Below are 9624 nucleotides of genomic sequence, written 5' to 3'. Positions count from 1 at the left end.
GTGGTGCAATGTATCACATTGGAATTCAGTGCGCTAATCATGGATTGTTGGTTGTCCGTTGATGAATTTGACAATTCCCCCAAAGAGCTCTTTATATGAACTATGTGCTCTGCAACAGAGGATAATGCGTTGGATCGGGGCTGACCAAAGGAACCTTATTTTGAGAAAATTTTAGGGTATTGTTAAAAAAAAGAGGATTTTCTTTCAGGAAAAGGAATCGTATTAAATCACTTCATCTTCTTCGTAGCCACACAACGGAAAAGGTTTGTAACTTCAACTACACATTTTTGCTCTTTCTTAACAAGGTGCGGTTTTGGAACGGGATCAAACCTTGGTCTGGATTCAAAGTGGTAACTAATCTTCAATGTTAATGCTAAAATTTTCAGTCTCATTCATATTGGTAACTTAAAAGCATAAATGTACACCCAGACATTTGACTTCCTCAAAATAATATTCAATTGAAGCCATGAGGAGTACAATTGAGGTAAAGCGGTTTGTAATTACCAAGGATCGAAGAAATGTTTTTGAGGGCTAAATAACCAGTAAATGAATCTAAATGCAGGAAATACTTTTTTCTGCAAAAAGATATCCAAAGGTTTTTGACTTGATTTGATTTGAATGTATCTATTAGTACAAATACTTTTTTTAAGGCGAGGTCATCTTTGGCACATGGTACACAGATCAGGCTTGGATTAGTGACTAGTGCATGAAAATTGAGATAACATATCACAGGGGATAAATGGGCAGCGACTGATTGATGGCGGACTTGAAAGAGCTAATTTTTGGACAGTTAGAGATTTAACGTAGTATTCATGTAGAATTGTATCAAAAGGGCATGTTAACAGATTACATGAAACCAATGACATTACCTTTCAAGAAATATCAATTTCCTGCCCAATTTGTCGAATTTTCAAAAACTATTTCAAGTCCCCAAATGAGGTAAAAAAACCATTAAAAGCCTCATCTTTAGGAATTAGGCAAAACCTGGGAACTCGTGAATTCAATTTATGGTGCTACGAAACGATTTTTTAGGAAGATTCGTCTTGTTTTGCTTAATGCTTCTTTTTTATTAGGTAATTTGGGGCTTGCTCTTGCGCCATAATCTTAACTTTTGTCTACATTTACATCTTTGATCATAAAACTTGTTAGAAACCTTTTGGAGTGTAAGAATCTATCTCGGAACTCTGTTTTGGCATTCTAGCCTTTATTAGGGCCAAATAAATCTATCCCATTCTAGTGTTTTCGCGAAATGGTCTTATATGGTCTCCTTACTGCCTTTTATTTATAGACGCTAGCTGATACTTTCAAAAATACAGAAAAGACGAAGAATCAGCTTTGTATTGTCTTGTTATTGGAAAGTTTTTGAGAAGCCCAAAAGCCGAATCGTATCTTGGGTAGTTTTTTTTTTATTTGAATGTCTCCAGAAATCCATTTTGGCCAGAAAAAAATTAAATTGATGTTTTTTAAATGACTTGGCCAGGTTAGGAATTGCAATCAAAACCGAAAGTCTAGTATGAAACTCTTGAATGAATCGTTTTTTCCTCTTTTATTGAAGATGCGTAGAATGGGCGTACATCAGCCAAGGAACCTAAGTCTAGATCGAATTGGTAGCGATTTTACTATTATTTTTGTTTATGTCAAAGACTTGAATTGCGACAATCTGTCGCTTTTATTTACGGTAACTTACGAGTGTGAATATGGGGCAATCAGATAATATGTTTCTTGATGCGAATGACTTTTATAAAATGCAAATTAATTTAAAGTTAATTCTCGAACTTGCTCGAACTTTTGGGGGTTGGATGCAGAAGTATCTTACGAGGAAAAAAATCTGAGGGAGCCATCATGTTATTTAAAAGATGAGAATCTCTTAAAATTTTAGACGACTGCTGGTTCTTATGTCAAAGCATAAACTACTTGTAAGACTCGTTTGGAAAGCTGTTTGTACTGTGACGTGATACTGCGTGTGTTATTGATGGTTGCTCATTATTTACCAAGGGGCTTATACTATATGCAGCTCTATACGTGTAGATTGTTAGACGGACGAACTATCGTTTTCTGTCAACCAGCGCATGCATCTTTTTAGCCCACCATTTGAACATTGTGGTTTATTTCATACCTTTCCATCGACTATCTTTTGTCAATCACGTACAAGATCGACTAAAGTTATTAAGATTTTAAAGGCCTAAGATTGTTGCTGGTTATTTGTACATTGACATTTCTCCCAAACTCGCTCCATTGTTCATATATTCAGCTGGATGGCAGATATTCCCTTCATGACTGTCTCCAATTTCTTCCCATTCCGAAATATTAAAGCAGCTTTCCTTAAGCCGATCGGACGAAAGCTAAGCTCCATTTTCGAAGATCTTAAGAGGAGCCTTTGGGTGATCAAGCAAGCAAGCAAACTCGAGCCCATTCCGTTCTTTTCCCACCAAGACCCACTACGTGAGATAGAAAACTGAAGAATAAACGGAAAATACCCACGGTAAGAACCAAAATGTGTTCAGACTGACAAGTCTGTCAATACCACCAGGTCTCCAAGATATTACAAATATTCTCTTTCGACGTGAGGGAGAGTTAGAGTACGGAAGAAAATGGTGATTTTGAACAGAAACGATATCTGTGTAAGATATTTTCAAAATATAAACGAAAGATAATTGAAAACGCTACATGTTTGAGATTCATTGTCAAATGATGGCCTTAAAATTAGTTGTTGTTTTTTTTCTTTCTTCGAACAAAATTAGGAAAGCCTTAATTTGTTCGTCTCTTCAAGTACTACGTTTTGCTTTGACTTTCAATTTGCCGTGCCAGCCAAATAGTCATTCGTTTTTTCGGACTTCCTTAATTCAATAACGTTTAATAATAACCTCAATAAAATTCTATACGGATCAATATTCGACCCAAAGTCATGTGTTATTCATTTTGTATTTGTCAAAATGTTGATAACGAAAATCACCAGATTTGACCAACTATGCTTAAAAAACCCTTTAGTTTTAGCCCTAAAATATATACAAACGCAGTTAAAAATAAGCTAAAACATAAAACGATGCTCTAGAAACTGAAGTATGAATAAAAGTTGGTTCAAATATGAAAAAAAATCTCTAAAACAAAATATGATAATAAAGCCATTTTCAAATTTTATTATTTGTAGATTCTAAGATCGGTCGGAGCTATAGGCCTTGCCGCGGCAATCAAAGTCTGCCATCACATTGCCTGATTTCTCCGATTGACAATGGCATTGTTCGATATCAGATTGATTCTTTGTCGGTGGGTGATGGTGTTAGCATCTAAAGTTTGCTTAAGAAAGGTCAGTTAAGAGAATCAAAACGGGGCCCTTTCTGTTAGTACGCAATTGCGCCAACCATTACACATCTCCCCCAAAACGTTAATATGCAACATGGGATTTGCATTCGAACCATCTATGAAGAAGGTCCTAATCTCATTTGGGCTGCTTTTTATTTGCACTTTCTCCATTTTTGCAAAAATATAGAGAAACGAAATTCGCTCCTGCCGAAACCAAAATATCATAAAAATGAAATGAAAAATGGAACTAACCGCTTCTTCTAGACATAAGACGGAAAATGCATATTATGGCCGTCTCTAGTAATCACCTATTTTTCTGCTGCCTAGCGATAATATTTGTTTTTCCACACGGATTGTATGCATGGCCCAATTAATACTGTATGTATGATGTGTCTACAGTATTGAGTTGAAATGAGGCTCGCCGTGGCCCCGACTCCCGACCCCAATCTGAAGATTACATGCATTTGCTCGGTCGGTCATTTCCGAGTCTTTACGCTGGGAAGCTTTCCATTCACGAAGCGAAGGAAATCGAATGGGGCGGGCCAAATCGGACGAATTCTTAGTTATTGCGGGACCAGAAAGAGGGGGGCTCTTATCCAATTGAGGCTTTTGGATCACAATTGTCAAACTCACCGACCGTTCATTGTCCCGCATATTCTAAAATGACAAAAAAATCGATAGTTTTTATGGTTTAGCAATGGCATAAGTAGATCCTCGCATTTGTTTTTGAAGCCCGTAGGCCAGTTGTTAAGCTGTTCAACGTGTCTAGTTGAGTATAGTAGAGCATACTTTAAATAAGTACACTGGAGTGTGCGCTTCAGAAAATAAATTTACTGCAATGTACTCTTATGATATCATAACTGCAATGTGCTCCGAGTATAAATAAACTCAAACCAAGTGACTCAAGGTTTAAACAAATCTAGGCTACTCCTGTGGTTAACTCTGTTACGAGTCCTGTCTGATGGGAGGTTGTTGTGCATTTAGAATGTCTGCTGATGCCTCAAGCATTCGAATTACGGTTAGAATATGCATATATGCCCCTAACTCCAAGCACAATGAATGTATTGGGACATTAAAGCAGGAAAGGAAGATGATGACGTCGTCAAATTATAAGAGGTCACACGTACTTTTTACGAACAATTGATCTATCAATATTCAAAGCAATAAGATATGTCATCGCAAAAATCATGTTACTTCTAGAAACTTACAAGCTTATTATATGTTAGTAAGATTTCACAAGGAAGAGGTCTTTGTACAGTATTTTGTTGTGCATCCCATATACAACCAAACACTTTTTGTATGTCGTCAAATTACAAGATTTAACAATACTGTTACACAAATATATCTAGCAGGAAAATAAATCAATGAACTTTGTTTATTATTTTAAACTGTATAAGCAACTTCTTTTGAAAATGGAATGAAGGTAAAATTGTAAGGGCCATAGTTTGGCATGCCAATGTCATTGTAAGATGATACTTTGCTCTTTGCAAATTCAAAGTGCCACTTAACTTGAACAATAATTAGTAAACATTATTTTGGCTTGCTTCCCTGTTGTTTCTTGTGTTCACACATTGCCTCAAAAGAACCTAGTTACTGAATCATGACCCTTTCAAGCGTCAACTAGGTATATAACAGAAGACTCAGAGACAATGACCTACTTTTCTGTTTTGAAGTCACGGGACCCGTGTTTACTTTGAACGGTGACGTCAGGGAGGTGAAGCACTATAAACGGATGGACTATTTATGTTATGTTTACAATCTTACATATCATAAGTCAGGGAGGCCAGTTTTTTTCGGCCGGAGATGCTAGCTCAAGCCAAATCAATGCTAGAAAAGTCCCCAATGCCATTCAAATAATGCTAGTTTGATGTTAAAAGACAGACCAATTAACTTCTTTTTCAAGAATTAGCATCAAACAAGGCCGCTTGGCCACCCTGTGATGAGTATTGTTGAGGGGAACTCGTTCAGGCTTTCCATGTTAGCATCAGTTGCAAATTTGGCTTAAAACAAAGCACTCTATGATAAGCAAGCAGCGTTCATAGGCAATGATGATATTCTTTTGCGTTTTTATGCGCCGATTTCGGCTAGGCTCCTACGAGTATAATGGCAAGCATGCTCACACTTATGCCACTGTGCTCAGTTTTAGAATGAAGAAACCTTCAAGGCGAGAAAAACCACTTACACTTGGTTTTCCAGATATTACAATGAATGACAAGTTTAGCGGATGACTAGACGTCGAAAAAAGGCAAAAATAAATCGGCAAAAAGGTGACTAAGGGGTTCCATAATTTGTCACTGAAGTGATTCTGAATGAAGTATTAAACTAAGCAGTGTCACGACACTACCTTGACTCAATCAAAGAAAGAATAAATGCAATCATGCCCCAAGTTTTCAACTGCGTCAAAATGAATAATTTATTTTGAGTACAATAATGGACAGTTTTTAGGCCAGGGTGTAAATGGAATCCACTAGATTTGGATGAAAAGTTTCAGATTTTAAAACAAGATGCCTAAGTCAAATGAATTGATACCTTCTTCTGTTTTGTTAGTGACAAAGTCAGATGGCAGTTCTCTCTTGCTCGGCCATTGCTATTTGCTATTTTTGCATTGCTATTGAGGGATATTCCCGATGATGTGTGTCTCCAATAGGGCATATCAAGTGAAGGAAGTTCAAAGAAAAATATGGTCCGGCACCCTGACTTTGGGCGTTTCATTGAGGGAGAACTAAGACAAACATCACAGTCAATTCGCACTATCCGCCCATTCATTTTTCAATAATTGAGTGATTTTGAGTGAGCTGTGTTAGAAAACCCAACAAAATGAACATGTTTGGTGTTAATCAGTGAATGCACTATCAAATTGGATCAATACCACAATACTATTGCTTAGACAAGCAAGTAAAATGAAATAAATGTCAAAATTCATTCAATGCACAGTGCAGTTTGGCTGGGTATGTTGTCTTCGATTTTACTCCATGGAATAACGTCAGTTGTTCATGAACGCGTTCACTTGACAAGCCCTATTGAGGGAGTTTCCCGGTCCGTCGTCACAACCAACATTAATCATTACCTCACCCTCGGGAATGACCGCAAACTCGTCCAATTAAGGTGCAAAAGCAGCACTTTATGTTGTAATTTAAATACAGCTGCAAAGAGGCTTGGGCTCGGCTAGCCTGGGATCGAACCAGGATTCGCAAATGAGAGAGCGGGTGCTCTACCAACACGGAACCCCAGCAAGCCTGTAATGAAATGATACCACTTGAACAAATGCATCTTGCTCTTTTACGAATTTTTTTGTTTGAGACGTGGAAAAAGATTAGTGTAGTTAGTGTTTTTGCTTCAGGGCGAGATAAGAATAGATATTAAGAAAAGAAAAAAGTCCCACATTTTTTTCATCAATAGAGATTAAATTGACGACCTTACAATATACTGTATTATCTAAAGTTTTTTAAGATATATTCAGAAGTTGCTGGCAAATTAGTTGCAAAAAACGGCCACGGCCAACAAACAACATTTTAATCCAGGCCATTTTTGTGTTGGCACGAGCATGGGGACGTTTAGGCAATCTCTGGCAGGTTCGTTTGTTTGCTGGTACGAGAGTTAGCGTTGCAAGTTTGGGGCTTCAAACACATTTTTGAGAAGCTGACCCTTTTTTTACATTGCTATATGAGGAAAGGTCAGCTTCGTTAAAACCAGTTTGAAACGCCAATTTTGCATCACTGGCATTGGCAGGCAAGTTTGTTTGCTGGTACCAGCCCTTGCCTAAATGTCCGAATACCTAAAAGGTACGCTAAGGCAATTAATTTCCCCCCAAAAATGAATTTTTGGTAGCTTGTTAATCCTTTTACAAAAATGCTAAAAACGTACTATTGATGATCACGTAGACTCCGACAAAATATGTTTTTACGTTGTACAGAAGTTGCAGAAATTTGATTGTTCAGATGTGCAAAAGAGCTGAACCAAGGCATTGGAAAGAAAGCCGGTTAGTGTAACCCTCTCAAATTTCTGCTCGACATATGAACATTATGTTTTGTCGGAGTCTGATTGATCAGATATTAAAACGACCTGCTTTTTGCACTTATATGCATTAATTATAGACGGTGCTACTTTTGGTTGTCCAAAAAAAGAGAAAAAGAATTCCCCTGAGTTATCGTCTCACACTCACTCCATCTACAAACTTGGGCTCAGATCGGATTAGAGAAATGCTATTCCCACATTTTTTTCTTTACACGTACTACACTTTTTATGAACAAATGTACAACTGAACAACTAATTGGAAATAATGTCCATGCCCAAGACACAATAATCTTCATAAGTCATTTTCCTCGTTGTCCATTCTCTACTCTATGTGGTAGTGAAGTCATTGGGACATGAACAACTATCCAACGGATTGTGAGGCATCGTTGGAGTCAGCATTTATGACCAGATTGCTCAAGTCCAAGAAGATCATCATACTTTCTCGTTGGCCACCGTTCATCGCTATTCAATCAGAATCTAAACGCAAGGTCAGACCGACGCTCAGCCTTCATCTGGGTGAGCGAGTTCTTCTTCGAAGCCAAGGCTGAGAATTGGAACCATCTGCTCCATGCACCATCCGGGTTGGCCTTGGCTCATAATTGAGTCCATGTAGTTTGTGGCAGAACAGGAGGACGAAGGCTGCTCTACCTACGTTCCAGAACTACGCTAGACAAGGAGGCTTTGAAGTGAATGGCTCCAAAGACAAGTCCATCCAGGATCCCGAGTGATCTCAAGAGAAAAGAAGATTGTAATTTATTGCCTCTTCGGGGTTACCCTTGGTTTGCTGAGTCATTCTTGTCCTAGCGGTCCTTATTGTTTCTGGCGGCCTTGCCAATATTCAAAACAGAGGTAGAGCCTGACTCTTTTTCCCTCTAAAAACGAATATGATGTGCCTCAGTGGGTAGATTACATCCTCCGAGATAAAGCGTAATAAAATACCCAGGAAACTGACAACTTAAACCTACCTTTTGCTTATCTAGAAACACTTCATCGTTCTTGTACAAATCCTTCATGTCTTCTTTATGGTGATGAAACGATAAGATATCCGGTGGCCTGAATGTATGTACGTATAGTGTGTTTGTAGTATACCCATCAGTTCCTGGGCTTTTGTCACTCCAATGTCCGTGGCTATGGGTATGACATCTTGGTTTTGAAAAAAAGCTCAGAAATACCCCCCCCCCCCCCTTTCCTTCTTCTATCCTACTTTTCATGGGCCCAAAGTCCATCCATGGAGCAAGATCATCTCATCTATACATCTCAAATAAAAAAGGCCAGATGACTGACAGATAGCGAGCAGATACTAAGAAAATGAAAGCCAGACGTGCAGATACTAGTAGACACAGTGAAGAGGAGAGTCCTGTCAAGCGAAGAGGGAGAGCAAGAAGAAGAAAAAAGTGGAACTCTTCATTGACAGCCATGCAAGAAGGGAAAAAACTATTACGTAGCTCCATCCACGAAAGAGAGATACCCTGACGGTGGCAGAGGAGGGACATGGTAGGGGCCTTTGCTTCAACCGAGACAGACCGTTGAGGTGAATGAAGACCAAGCCGAGTGGATCTTTTTTTCCCTCGCATCAAAAAAGCCCCAATGAAGCCGTTCGTCCTCCAGTTTCACGTACCCATATTGGCTTCAGCCGAGGGTATCATCATTATCTAGCAGCCTCGTTCCAACACAGAGAGATCTGTGGGAGGGTGATCTTCGCCAAAGAGGCACAATATCGTGGCAAAAAAACGACAATGAGTAAAGATTTGGCCTGAGAAATGACTCCAAAAAGACCCCGATAGGAACGTTTTATGATGCTGGGACGACCTGGACCAGTTGGTTTACGATTCGCTTTTAAAGGGGACCCACGAGATCCTTGTCGATTGAGCTCAACTTTTCCAAGAAGAGCACGTTATATCCGCTATATATATATAAATTTATGCCCTATTTGACATCGAAGGAGCATGATAGTTTCGATCTGAGCAATGTTTGAGTTCTTGAGGACGAAAGCGATTCCAAACTAATCAGAAATTCATTTTGCTTGCCAGAAAATCTTTGAGCCGATCTCGGGAATCGTGGTCGGTCATTTAAAGTTTGCGGCGATTGCGAGCAGTGTTTTTTTGGGAATTGGAAATTGGAAAAGGAACTTGGCGAGAAGAATTTCTTTTGCCTTTCCTTTCTTTCGTCTCTACTTCTTCTTCATTGCGGCTATAAAGAAAAATATTGAGCATTGGTTGCCCTTGCAACGAATAGCAAGCAATCTTGTGAATGGACGCTATACTGTACGTGCAGCACGTGGTAGTGGTGCGGTGGTGGCGGTGCAAGGAT

This window comes from Tigriopus californicus, chromosome 5 (assembly GCF_007210705.1).
Source record: "Tigriopus californicus strain San Diego chromosome 5, Tcal_SD_v2.1, whole genome shotgun sequence".
NCBI classification, from domain to species: Eukaryota; Metazoa; Arthropoda; class Copepoda; order Harpacticoida; family Harpacticidae; genus Tigriopus; species Tigriopus californicus.
Note: the sequence above shows the minus strand (reverse complement) of the source record.